Here is a 15,209-nt window from a genome sequence, read left to right on the forward strand (position 1 = left end):
GATACTGTCTTATATCATTCCTTATATCAGAGGTTTCCAACCTTGGTCCGTAGGCCCCTGGGGGTCCACAGATTATGTCTAAGATTTCTAAAGGGGCCCGCACGTCCATCTGAAATTTTTTTAGGGATCTGCAAATGAAAAAAGGTTGAAAACCACTGCCTTATATTAATTATTAGTATCATATTTCTGGCAACACCCAGCTCTGGTGTCCTGGCACTTATTTCCAGTAGTAAGTACTCTTGATGTGATGGGCATTTTCCAAACAGATAAGAAGGCCCTGAATCTGCCACAGGTAACTCAAACTCACAATTACTAGTTTGTATCACAACAACATGCAGAAGCCCCAGCTAAGATCAGGATCCCATTGTGCTAGGCATTCTATAAGCATACAGTAAAAGACAATACCCACCCTGAAAAGCATTTAGTCTAAATAGATATGTCAGACAAATGGTAGGAGAAACAGGTCCAGACAGATGATGTGATTTGCTCAATATCCTGCAGCGGCAAAGGCGGGAATAGAACCCAGAGCTCCGTGCTAGGCTCTGTTCATTGCGCCACACTGCCCTCTTCAGTGTAGTGCTTGATAACATGACTAATAGAGAACAAATTACACAAACTGAATCTATTTCCCCATGTTAAGTATCCTCACACCTTTTTGTCAACTGTCTGAAATGGGCCATCTGGATTATCACTACAAAAGTTTTATTTTTTCTCCTGCTGATAATAGCTCATCTTAATTAATTAGCCTCTTAGAGTTGGTATGGCAACTTCCACATTTTCATGTTCTCTGTAAGTATATATATTCTTACTATATGTTCCATTCTATGCATCTGATGAAGTGGGCTGTAACCCACAAAAGCTTATGCTCAAATAAATTTGTTAGTCTCTAAGGTGACACAAGTATGCCTGTTCTTTTTGCGGATACAGAGTAACATGACTGCTACTCTGAAAAGAGAACACGCAACTTACTCTAACATGAATTTCTGTGATTTTAAGGTGCTTCCATACACTTGTTATATAGCCTATGAAAAAATGAGGTTTTACAATTTGAAATCAATATACCCAAAGAGTCCTATAAAATATATTTCTACTATGTGTACCCTTTCCCCTCCCAGATAGTCTAAGAGGTTGTATTATAGGTATTCTTGTGCTATCTTTTGTGGTTAGGAATATCAGTGGATTGCTGAGAAGGGCTAAAATTATTTGAAATATAAGTTCTTCATTTATCATTCATTTACTGTCAACCCTTAACATGTATCTGTATCCGTATGTTTTTATTTCCTTTTTAAAAAATATCTTTGTCCCAATGATCTGCCAGTCCATAATGAAAGCAATATTATCAATATTACAATGGTCAACATGTAGCCATTTACCATGCAGAGGTTTCTTTCTGATACACCTTAGGCCCAGCCCTGCAATTGCCTATATGCAGCCCACCCTCACACCCCCGTTCCCCAACTCCATAGGCCATAGATATTCAGTATAGCAAATGCTGCAGTAACTCACATACTACTGTTATGCAATTGTGAGTACATATTGACTGTTTAATGGCAACCATTGTAGGACCTAGGTAAAATTCTCTATGCATATCTTCCATTTTTTCCACATTACAAAGGTGTTTTTAACATTAGATTCATTGCAAGCAGTTAGCCACAAACAATTAAGATTGCAATTAATGTCTTCCATAACAAAACAAAGATCATTCTTGAATGCTTCAAACTCTTTCCTTATTAAAGGTATTGAATTTAGTCCTCCATCAGCTCTCACTTTGTGTTTTCTTTTTGTATTGTGTATATCTGTCTATCTAGGAAATGTCTAATATTATGCCAACAGTTTTAATACAAAAGAGGTATTTAAAATTTGAATAGCTACAGTAAAAATGATATTAAACACAGTTAATCGTTATCAAACATGAACAAAAATTTCTCCTGGTACGAATAATTTTTTTTGCTGGAATTTCAGCTGAATGAATTAAAGTTTTGGTTGGTTAAACTCTCTGTTTGAGAAAACAGCAGCTCCAGTTTAATGATGTTTTTTCCCATGGATGTGGGATCAAGCCATGAGGTTTCTGGATTTTGACTGTGTTTATACTTGCTCAGGAGGAGGCAGAAGAACTAGTCATAACATAAGCCATTATCTAAAAAAGAAGAAACATCTGTTGGAGTGTGGCGCGGTTCATTTATTTTTAAAAGGACTTTGCAGGCTCAGAAGTCATTTGTGAATTGACTGCAGAAGAACACAGACTCACCAGGCTAAAGAGGAGAGGAGATGTAAATGAAGAGCTACAATAATATGTAACCAGAATCCAGCTAAAGGACAAAATAGACTTTCTTACAGACAAGAAGGTTAGAGATGAATCGTTCAGTGTCTTCTTAATTAGCCCCTCGGCTCTGACCAAGCTACCCCTTCAGCAATGTTAACAATATTTAAAAATAAGAACAATAGAGAAATTACACAAACATATAGGAGTTTTTAAATCAAATGGTCACACAGACAGTACATCAGATTCACATGTTTATAATCAACTAAGCCAACTGTCTTTCTTTTCTTTACAACACATTGCTGTGGTTCACTGAGCCTGGGTGTTGAAATTATAATCCATTTATTTGTCTAAAACAACAAAACAATATCATACAGTTTTGCAAATTTAACATGAAATTGATTAAACAGTGTAAGTAACGTAGTACTTGAGAATATTAGAAAAAATATTAGAAAGAAAATTAAAGCATTACAGGATTATGATTTATCTGTTCGATTTAAAGTTTGCCATTATTCAATTAAAATTTACACTTTCACACTGATTAGTGATACTCTTATTCATCTTTTCATGCTTTTGTTTTTCTGTGGGGAACGGTGTAGTGTTTGTAATGGAGGTTAAGCTTTTTGATAGGAACACTGACAAAGGTTTCATATTTGTGTGTGTTAGAAATGTAATTCCAATTTAAAAGGTTCCCTACATATGGTATGTTTTAATGAGTGACTTTTCCTATCAAGCATTTGTGGCTTTGTAATGGGACAGTGAATGCTATTAGTATTCTCTCCCCTAGTTTATTTTTTTTCTGATATGAAGAATAGGAGTAATTTACTTCATTTTATAGATGATGAAGTGTTCTCCATCACTTTTTTATTATTGTTATGTATTGGTAGTTTGTTTTGTGTAAAATGCAATACACAGCAATAATATTTTATGAGAGATACCAAAATATGGAATTACAACCTTGAGCATTAGGGAGACTGAAACTTAGGGTTTGTTTGTTTGTTTGTTTGTTTTAAAGAACAAATTTGTTTATATCTGCATTTGTGTGTGCATGTTTATGCATGTGTGCAAGTGATACTTGTGTAAATATTGTGCTCACACATATATTTCAGTCAATATGACTCAGGATCCAAAGAAGCAAAGCTGATATGCCCCTGCAAAGGCTCTGGCCACTAGTTATTTCAGGGACTACCTCAGTTCTTTTCTCAAATTTCTGTTCTGTCCTTTATAGTTTCTTCCTCTTGGTCATCCTACTGCTACATTTAAGTTACCGTACCACTTTTATGCCAAAGACAATAGATATCTTTCAACAATGTTTTAATGGCTCCTTGTTGTCGCTCTCTGCCTACCTTGATTAAGTAAACTGGAAGCTTCATCTTCACTTCCTTTGTTGAAAGTCTCCAAATCAGAAGGGCTTTTCTTGAGGACATTTTCAGTTACAAATGATCCTCTCTATCTCTTTTTTTCCACCTGAGACTTCCAATTTCCTCCACTGTCCATAACCTTGCCATTAGCCTTCACCTTGAGCTTTTCTTCTATTCCCACCTCTCATGTACCTTCACATCAATTTATCATCACTTCTAACATTGCCAGTGTATGGCACTGGGCCCAGCTGGGTTACCCAGGAAAGACAGTGATTCAACACACCTTCCAGACAACTTCTTCTAACAGGGCTTCTTTAAAGCCTCAGCCAAATTTTAGCACAGTCCTCTTTTAGAGCAGGGCACAGACATTACCACCACCATCCCTACCATAACGGGGTGCTGATTATTTCCCTCCACCCCAATCGATGGGAGTGAATCAAGCCCTAAGTCTCTACTATTGATTAAAGAATCCAGGGAATTTGGGGGTTTAAAAAAAGGGAGATAAGACCTAGGTTTGGCTTTCTTTCATTTTAAGAAAGATTTATAACTTCTAAAATTTCTTTGGTTATTAGGAATTTACCATGAAAATAAATAAAAGTGTGTGAGATGAACACACTTTTGGGAGCACCCAACTTGCACAGGTGGAATTTTGGATTTGTGCACACAATTCAGATGTTTCATGCACAATCACTTCTGAAGGTTTGGGATATGTGCATGTGTTTTCCTAACACAGGCAGTGTGGCTAAGTGGTGCAAGCACTGCTTTGGGACTCAGCAGACCTGGGTTTTATTCTTGATCATAACCTTGGGTGAGTCATGTTACCTCTTCGTGCCACACCTTCCCCACCTGTAAAAGGGAGATAATACTGATAAAGTCCTTTACAAAGGTGTGAGAGCTATGAATGAAAAGTGCTATAAAAGAGCTAGATATTATGAAATAAAAAAGCTTGTCTTGTAAAATCAATAGAAACTATGGAAGCTGCCTTTGTGTTTTGACATATCAGTGATTATGTCTAGGTATCTTTTGTTCTTCTGTCCTGCGAGCTGGTAAATCAAAACCAAGTTGTCTTAGAAACATGTTACTCTAGCTATTACCCAGCAGTAAGCATTAATGTACCACTGGGAATTTATAGGAAAAATAGATTTAACAAGCGTTCAGGGCCAGCTGAGTCAGCCTGCTACCTGACATAAGTGCATATTAGCAGCGGAGGTTTTAGTGTTTATGACACTGTTGATACAATATACTTCTTCAAAAAGGATACATTATTTCAGTCATCCCCAGATTCATCTGAAGCTACACTTTTATACACAGCCATGTAGTAGGTACAGGTATAAGTAAATTTGCACAGGTTAATCTTTAAAAATGACAGATGATCTGCATTTTCTGGTAGTAAACAATTTGCAACTTGTGTTTACTATAGATGATGTCTTCTGCTGTGACATTTTTTCTGGTAATGCTAAACAGATGAGATCACTATTTAGATAGATTGCTGGTGGGATATCCAGACATGAGCAGCTCACCATTTCAGCTTATTTTCTCTTTATTTTCATGGATTCATGCAGATGAGAAACCTGAAACATTTCTCCAGTCGGTCCTATTTTCTCCAAGCGTGAGCTCTGGAGTGACAGAAATTCTGCTACTGTTGCAGGACAGTGTAAGATTTAGGAATAACCTGCAGCTGAAGATTCTGCTGCAGCAGTTGCTCTACAACAATATACAGCCACTACAGAGGCTAGCCTAGAGTGCATAAAAATAAGCCAAATTCAGAGGTATTTTGTAAGATATATATCCCTTTATACTACCAAACTCCCTTGCACCTTCTTATCACTTCTGGTTACTCATCATATGAGGTTACACCAACTTGGGCTCTCAGTGATCAGCAGAGTGGTGGAAGTAGCTCTAGCGAAGGCTAACAGAGTATAAGGGGGTCTGTTTTAGGCAACACTTGTGAATTTGGCCCTGTGAGTCTTAAGACATCATTAACCAAGTCCAAGGAAGCCTAAAAAATTTCTATCTGAGCTGGTATAAAATAGGTGTAAAAGGGACTGGAGGAAAGTTTACTTTGCACCAGTTCAGACTCTCTAGGCCTGGTCTACTCTGGGGGATGGGGATCGACCTAAGTTACGCAACTTGAGCTATGTGAGTAGCTATGTGACATACTTAGATCGACTTACCATGGTGTCTTCACCGGGGTGAGTCGACTGCTGCCACTTCCCTGTCGACTCCGCCTGCACCTCTTGTGGCGGTGGAGTACAGGAGTCAATGGGAGAGTGCTCAGGGATTGATTTATCGTGTCTAGACTAGATGCGATAAATTGACCCCCGCTGGATCGATCACTGCCCACTGATCCGGCGGGTAGTGTAGATATACCCTTAGACTTCCTTATACCCATGCTCTTCTCTGAATGTGGCTCATAGTCTCCAGAATGTCCTTGTTATAATCACAGACACTAAATAAATGATGTTGTAGGATGTTGTATCTGGAACTGACCATCCCAGTGAACTTTCTGTCTCTGAACAGATTAAGTATCTTTGAATGGGAACTGGCCAAATACTAAATTCAAATCACTTACTCTTAAAAATCAGTGGCTAGATAACATTTTGTGGTTAGCATCTCTTTTTAATAATAGAAAAGCTAGTTTAACAGATATAAGTGGTGAATGTCTGACTGACTACCTAATCTAAACATTTATACCATCCTAATCAACACTGGTTCTGAATGCTTAAGATGTGATGGACTATACCTTTATCATAATTGCCTCTACTCAATATACCCAAGCTAAATTATTCTGTTGGTGACAACTGAATTAATTTTATTCAAACAATAATTTTCCAGCCACTACAAAAATCTCTTAATATAACATAGAAAAGAGTTTACTTCTGCTTAGCTTTTCATCAGAGGTGGTGCATAAGGCACCTCGTTTAAGCAGAGGTGGGGGAGGTAGGATTATGCTTTGACACAAATGACAGTGATTCTGTCTGTCACAACATTATTTCAACGGTTGACAGCACTTGTGATAAAATCATACCTCAAGAGTGAATGTCACCCTGCTTATAGTCCTTATTTATACTTAGCAATGGGCCAGAGTCAGGCTGTTCAGCTCCAAATTTCAAACCAAATACATACACAGTTCATGGGAGTGAGAGCTGAACCAAGGGTCTAGTTCAGACCCATCCCTATTTACAATGCATGGAATCAGGCATGCAGTCTAGCTAACATGTAGTGCACGTTATAGCTATATACAAAATAGGAAGAAACAGTTACTATGGCATTTCAAATTCCTAATCTGAAACTGCCATTCATAATCTATGGTGTATGCACAATTGTCATAACTCGTATAGACTCCCTGGGCCAAACCTGGAGTTCCTGACTCGGATACTGACTTGTTATGTTAATAAGCCAAATCCTGAGGCTTCTACTGACTCTAACAGGAGTTGCAGGTGCTTATGGCCTGCAGGAGCTGATCCAGGTATCAATGGGATTTTGGCTGAGGAAATATGAGTAAGGGTTTTAGGATTTGGTTCCCTGTGGCAAGATACAGCATTTCAATCATTGCTTCCTGTAGACTGTAACCAATATAGTTCATGCCTATTGGACTTGCTGTGATTCATTGAAAATACCCCCTGGGTGCTATGTTTAAATGGTTTTAGCTTACTATTAACATAGAAGAAAAAGACAAAGAAATGTACAGTAACCATTCTGAACTCCCAAAGAGACCAATGTAGCAGTATGAGAACCTGTTGGAGCTCCATCACTTTGGGGATATGTCCTCTTCTCCCAAAACTTTTTATATGGGAAGGCCAGGAAATGGCAATTTATGGTTGCTCAAACAGACTCAATAAAAACAGATAGGGCTGTCATGCGATTAAAAAAATGAATCGCGATTAATCACGTAATTTAAAATATTTATCTTGATTAACCGTGCTGTTAAACAATAATAGAATACCATTTATTTAAATATTTTTGAATGTTTTCTACATTTTCAAATATATTGATTTCAATTACAACACATAATACAAAGTGTACAGTGCTCACTTTATATTATTATTATTTTTATTACAAATATTTGCACGGTAAAAAAAAGAAATAGTATTTTTCAATTCACCTAATACAAATAATATAGTGCAATCTCTTTATCATGAAAGTTGAACTTAAAAATGTAGAATTATGTACAAAAAATAACTGCATTCAAAAATAAAACAATGTAAAACTTTAGAACCTACAAGTCCACTCAGTCCTACTTCAGCCAATCGCTCAGACAAACAAGTTTGGTTACAGTTTGCAGGAGATAATGCGGCCCACTTCTTGTTTACAATGTCACCTGAAAGTGAGAACAGGTATTCGAATGGCACTGTTGTAGCCGGCGGCACAAGACATTTACGTGCCAGATGCGCTAAAGATTCATATGTCCCTTCATGCTTCAACCACCATTCCAGAGGATATGCATCCACGCTGATGACGGGTCCTGCTTGATAACAATCCAAAGCAGTGCAGTCCAATGCATGTTCATTTTCATCATCTGAGTCAGATGCCACCAGCAGAAGGTTCGGTTCTGTAGTTTCCGCATGGAGTATTGCTCTTTTAAGACTTCTGTAAGCATACTTCACATCTCATCCCTCTCAGATTTTGGAAGGCACTTCAGATTCTTAAGCCTTGGGTCGAGTGGTGTACCTATTTTTAGAAATCTCACATTGGTTCCTACTTTGCGTTTTGTCAAATCTGCTGTGAAAGTTTTCTTCAAACAAACATGTACTGGGGTCATCGCACAAGACTGCTATAACATTAAATATATGGCAGAATGTGGGTAAAACAGAACAGGAGACATACAGTTCTCCCCCAAAGAGTTCAGTCACAAATTTAATTAATGCATTTTTTTAACAAGCATCATCAGCATGGAAGCATGTCCTCTGGAATGGTGGCCAAAGCATGAAGGGGCATATGAATGTTTAGCATATCTGGCACGTAAATACCTTGCAATACCAGCTACAAAAGTGCCATGCGAAGGTCTGTTCTTACTCTCAGGTGACACTGTAAATAAGAAGCAGGCAGCAGTATATCCCGTAAACCTATTTGTCTTAGTGATTGGCTGAAGAAGAAGTAGGACTGAGTGGACTTGTAGGCTCTAAAGTTTCACACTGTTTTGTTTTTGAGTGCAGTTGTGTAACAAAAAAAATCTACATTTATAAGTTACACTTTCACGATAAAGAGATTTCACTACAATACTTTTATGAGGTGAATTGAAAAATAATATTTCTTTTGTTTCTTTTGTAATCAAAAATAATAATATAAAGTGAGCACTGTAAACTTTGTATTCTGTGTTGTAATAGAAATCAATATATTTGAAAATGTAGAAAAAAATCCAAAATACTTAATACATTTCAATTGGTATTCTATTGTTTACCAGTGTGATAAATCACTATTAATTGTTTTAATCGCTATTAATTTTTTGAGTTAATCACATGAATTAACTTCCATTAATTGACAGCCCTAAAAACAGATAAAACAAGCAAATAAACAGCAATGAATGTATCATATTATCTAAAGGGTTTGCCTCTGGCAATATATATTTTTATAGATGGCTTCTCGTGGAGCTGAAATAGCTCTGGAATTATTACAACAAGGAAGTCATAAACTATGACCTGAACAGGGAAACATAATAGCCTCTAACTTAAATGGAGGTTTATCTTCCACCCAGTGGAATTTAGGAGTCAGTGCATTCCAGACTCAAATTCCAATCTTTGTGCACAATCTTTCTGGCTATCCACAGAACACTGACGGAAACAGGGTTTCATACTTTTACATGTTAGGGTCTTTTTAAAGCAATTTTAAACTAATTTATCTTTGTAAATTGAGGAAAGGAAAACCTTACTCAAAGCTATTGACTGATGTTCAAACCCTCCGCACAACAGGCACACTTTTCTTGTGTCACTTCCTGTCTCCTGCTGGTATCCCATTAAACTGCAGGTATACTTCAGACTTACCTGGGGCTCCTGCAAATCTATCTAACTGGCTCCTCCTCTCCTAGGCTCAGTGTGTAGTTTTGTTGCCCTATCTTCATTTTACCAAATGTATAGGCTAGGTGGGTGGATAAATCCCATAGGAAAGAGGTTGTGAATCCCAAGATAGTATCTGGAGGGAGTTAAGAGAAGTATGGCTGAAAGTTATAAAGAGGATGGTTATCCATTGTTCTCCATATCCACCGAGGGCAGTGCAAGAAGTAATTGGCTTAATCTGTGGCAAGGTAGACTTAGGTTCGATATTAGCAAAAAAACTTTCTATTTACAGGATTGTTAATTACTGAACCTGGTTATTTAGGGAGGTTGTAGAATCCCTATCACAAGAGGTTTGTAAGAACAGGATAGTCAAATATATGTCAGGGATGGACTAGGTATATTTAGTCCTGCCTCAGGACAGCGGGATGGACTAGATGATCTCTTGAGGTCCATTCCAGCCCTACATTTCTATGATTCTAAGTTTCTTATTAAACAAGAGGAGGAAGGAACTTGTGATGTATTCCAGTGAGAAATACAATAAAGGGGGAGACATTCCGATAATCCAAATTGTTACTATCTAGCTCTCAGACAGCATGAAACCACTCACTCACACTCACATACTGTGGCACTGGAGCATAAGAAGTAAACATCACGCTAGTATTGTCCTTGGTGGGGTGAGGCCCTCATAACTTAAAGGCCCTCATAACTTAAAAGCCCCCTGCAGCCACAGGTTCTGTAACATTGCCTCTACAAGCCCTGCTAAACTGTCATCATTGCTCAGTTTAGATTTCCACCCAGGACTGGAAGTTGGGGTGTGGAGATTGCACTTTGCCAATTACTTAATTTTTGTTTCTGGGAATACTTGGAAATTCCAGCACTCAGGCAGAATGCTGAGCCTACTTATTTGACTGACTGGCAAATTAAATGGCGAAAACTAAAAGCCCTAAATAGGTTTTAAAAATTAACTTAAAACAAACTCTAATACAAAAGCTGTTTACAACGTCAACGCCCTTATTTTGAGCTTCCTTTTCCCTACAGAAATATTTTCTTTTGATATTTTAATTTCCTTTGGGCTGACTTTGAGGAAAAAAGTTAGGTTGAAACAGATGGTTGTCAGCAAACCAATGCCTGCAAAGCACAATTGAGAATTAGCGTACAAAAACTAAAACTTGGCACCATCTAGCTTCTCTTGATATAATTGTCAAAAGAAATCTGGCTAGCAATTTTTTTTGGAATAATATTTTCAATATTTAAATCACTGAAACTTTAAACAAACAAAATAAAATTTGTTCAAGTTTCGGGATATGTACTGCAAACCTCTAAAGATAATGTTCTGGGGCATGCATGTCACCCACAAAAAATGTTATTTCAACTCTCTTATTAGTAAGCTCTGTGGAATAGTTAGGTCGGCTGCCTAAATAGCAGGATGGATCATCCTAATAAATAGAAACAACACAAGAATATTAAGTAAGTAACCTATGTCTTCCAATTTTTAATGAAGTTTCTCCACCCACACACCACTCACTATATTTGGTTTTATTCCAGCAACAGTGTAGTAGAACTGATCAAGCACTAAGATCACATATGCTATGTCTTCACTGCAAAAAAAGTTGTTCGGTTATTTTTATATCAAGAAAGCTATCTTGAGTTAGCTAGCTCAGTGTAAGACCCTGTTGGAGAGAAGGCACAGGTAATTTTTACCTCAATGCAGCTAGTGCAGGTCAGCCCTCCGCCCCACACTTGAGGTTTATCTCAACTAGCTACATTGAGGTAGAATCTACAGAGCTTTCTCTCTCTTCTCTCAGGGTCTTTATACTGAGCTAGCTAAAAACCCATCTTTGCAATGAAGACATAGCCCCAATCCCAAATCCTTCATCCCTCCAATCTCTAGCAACCATGTAGCTGTACCATCTGTGACAGACCCAGACCAGTGGGGTACAGGAGTCTGGTAGAGGGTAAATATACTGGTCATTGGATGAGTAGTTATCTGTTCCCTGAGTGACCAGAGCAGGGGCTGCACTAGAGTAATCAGGAACCTGCTAGAACCAGTTACGGCAGGCAGGCTAATTAGGACACCTGGAGCCAATTAAGAAGAAGCTGCTAGAATCAATTAAGGCAGGCTAATCAGGGCACCTGGGTTTTAAAAGAAGCTCACTTCAGTTTGTGGTGCGAGTGTGAGGAGCTGGGAGCAAGAGGCGCAAAGAGCTGAGAGGGAGAGGCAGAGGCAAAGGGTGTACTGCTGGAGGATTGAGGAGCACAAGCGTTATCAGACACCAGGAGGAAGGTCCTGTGGTGAGAATAAGGAAGGTGTTTGGAGGAGGCCATGGGGAAGTAGCCCAGGGAGTTGTAGCTGTCATGCAGCTGTTACAGGAGGCACTATAGACAGCTGCAGTCCACAGGGCCCTGGGCTGGAACCCGGAGTAGAGGGCGGGCCTGGGATCCCCCCAAATCTCCCAATTGACCTGGACTGTGGGTTCTTCCAGAGGGGAAGGTCTCTGGGCTGTTCTCCAACCTACATGGTGAATCTCTGAGGCAAGAAAATCCGCCAATAAGCGCAGGACCCACCAAGATAGAGGAAGAACTTTGTCACACATCCATAAATGCAACTGAACTGGAGTAGTCTACTAGGCAGCATGTAGAGTACACACAAGGGCTCACAACCCCCAGTTTCATACAGATCTTGCTCTATATGTTTTACCGCAAAGATGAGTTGAGGAGGAGGAGAAGGAAGAGGAGGACAGCTTCTGGGTGGATATGAGGGTGTGACCAGGGGATTCACCAGCCAGCAACCTGAAAGGGAGATGCAGCACTTATGAGCTATTACAGATTTTGAGTGACTCCATTGCTAGTACATTTTCTGGGAGAAAGTTTATGTCCCCACCTCTAGAAACTATTTGCCTGATCTGTTCACAGGCACCAGGATTTTCCTCATACATGTCTCAGACCTGGTCCACACCTATGTTTTGCCAGCATAAATATGTCAGATAAGAAAAAATCACCTCCTTAACTCACCGCTATACTGGCAAAAGCTCTAGAGTAGATGCAATTATAGCTTCAAAATTGTCTTTGGGGGTGGAGGCAGTATACCTTTTTTCATTTGGGGATTTGGCATACAAGATATGAATGAACTCGTAAGCTATATATTCACTATATCTTAGCTACACCAACAAATTATTTGTAGGGTAGAGTAGAATTATCAAATAGTGAACAGTTCAGGACACTGAAGCTGGTTAAATCATTTAGCTGTGGGTAGTAATGTATGATGGTAAAGATGAAGATGATGGAACCATAGAATGCAAATGGAAAAAAAAAACATATAGCAAAACCTGTAAAGAAGTGCTGGAATTCAGGAAGAAACAACACAATGAATGGTTGTCTGAGGATACATGTCATAAAATAGAAGAAAGGCATAAAATTAAACTGAAACTAAATCAAGAAAGACCAAGAACACACAAACAGCAACCTCAGGAGGAACATGCCGTAAAGAACAAAGAGGTCAAAAAAAGAGAGCCAGGAAAGACAAACAAGATTCTGTGGCCAAAACAGCAACAGATGCACAGATTCTGTAGCAAAAATGACATGAAGACACTGTACAACATCACTAGACAGTTGTAAGGAAGAGGAGTAAAAACCAACTGATCAGTCCAAGATGATGAGGGAAATTTAACAACCAAGACATCAGAACAATTAAATATATGGAGGCAATATCTTAGTCAACTATTGAATGGCAAGCCAATGGTTAACCTCCCAGACATAGAGGAAGAAGAAGATCTAGACGTTAAATTAGGACCTATCACTAAAGCAGAAGTAGAGAGGGCAGTAAATCGGTTAAAAACTGTAAAAGCACCAGATCCAGACAACATCCCAATGGAGGTCCTTATGGGAAATTTGAAGAACACAGTAGACATTTTGGTAGGCCTCTTACAAAAGATATGAGAAGAAGAAGAAAAAATACCAAACTAGTGGGAAAATGCCAAAAAGGGGACCTCATTCCATAAAAAAACTGGAGGGGCATTCAATTGCTGTCTATCCTAAGTGAAATACTGACATGCATTATCCTTGACAGACTAAAGAAGGCAGTAGTTTCAATGCTCTGACAAGAACAGGCAGGGTTTAGAAAGGAAAAATTATGTGTAGAGCATATAGTAACGCTATGCTTCATCATTGAACTGTTGATCGAACTGCAGTCACCGCTCTACATGAATTTCATAGATTTCCAAAAAGCCTTTAATATAGTGGATAGAACAGTCTTATGAAAGTTGCTAAACCACTATGGAACCCCCTGGAAATTTGTGACTATTATTCAGTGCGTCCATGAAAATATGATATGCCAAATAATACATAACTGTGAATTGACACAGTCATTTAAGGTAACTATCAGCATCAGACAAGGATGTCTTATGTCACCTATGACCTTTTTACTGATAATGGATTGGGTAATGAGAGACCACAGAACAACCAAGGGGTATACTATAGACTTCCACACTGAAGCTCAAATTGCAGATGACATCAACTTTCTGTCTCATACCCATTGAGATAGAACAAATGATCACACCAATGCACAGTTAGTAGGGCTGAAAATGAACACTGAGAAAACCAAAACCATGAGAATCAACATGCAACAAGAAATACCAATAACACTTCCCAGGATTGGTTTCAGAGTGGTAGCCGTGTTAATCTATATCAGCAAAAACAACGAGGAGTCCTTGTGGCACCTTAGAGACTAACAAATTTATTTGGGCATAAGCTTTTGTGGGTTTTAGCCCACGAAAGCTTATGCCCAAGTAAATTTGTTAGTCTCTAAGGTGCCATAAGGACTCCTCATTGTTTTTACTTCCCAGGATTGACATAGAAGAAGTCTGACAATTCACATATCTTGGCAGCATTGTTAAAACAAAACAAGTGTAACAGACAAAGACATTAAAACCAGAACAGCGAAAGCCAGACATGCCTGTAAAGCCAGTCTGGAGAAACAGAAACATTGCCTCCAAACAAAGCTTTGATTATTTAACACCATTTTAAAGTCTGTTTATTATATGGCACTGGAACTTTGAGACTTATCAGGACCTTATTATCTAAATTCCAAGTTTTTACAAAAAAGCTGCCATCAACTCAACCTCAATATCAGATGGCCAGAAACAATCACAAATGAAGAGCTTTGGAGGAGGACGAAACAGAAACTAACAGGACAAGAAATTATGCAACAAAAATGAAGATGGCTGGGATACACATGGAGGAAAGAACTGAATAACATAAGACTGACACTGAACTGCAGTCCTCAGGGCAAGAGACAACAAGGTAGACTAAGGACAACTTGGAAATGCACAACAGAAGTAGAACTAAAAGCTATTAAAATAGCTGGGGAAGAAGCTAAGACTGCAGCAAGAGACCTCCAAAGATGGAAGGCAGAGGTAAAGGCACTATGTTCCACATGGAATAAAGAGGCATAAGTCAAGTAATGTATGTTAGTCAATACCACATTTCAATACATAAAGCACAATGCCTTGTATTAAAATCAGTGGAGAATGTGTATGTTCTTACATTCCCTTTCTGTGAGAGTGCAGTAATTTTCTGTGAATAGCACTATAGTCAGGT

Source organism: Chrysemys picta, chromosome 8 (genome assembly GCF_011386835.1).
Source record: "Chrysemys picta bellii isolate R12L10 chromosome 8, ASM1138683v2, whole genome shotgun sequence".
NCBI lineage: Eukaryota > Metazoa > Chordata > Testudines > Emydidae > Chrysemys > Chrysemys picta.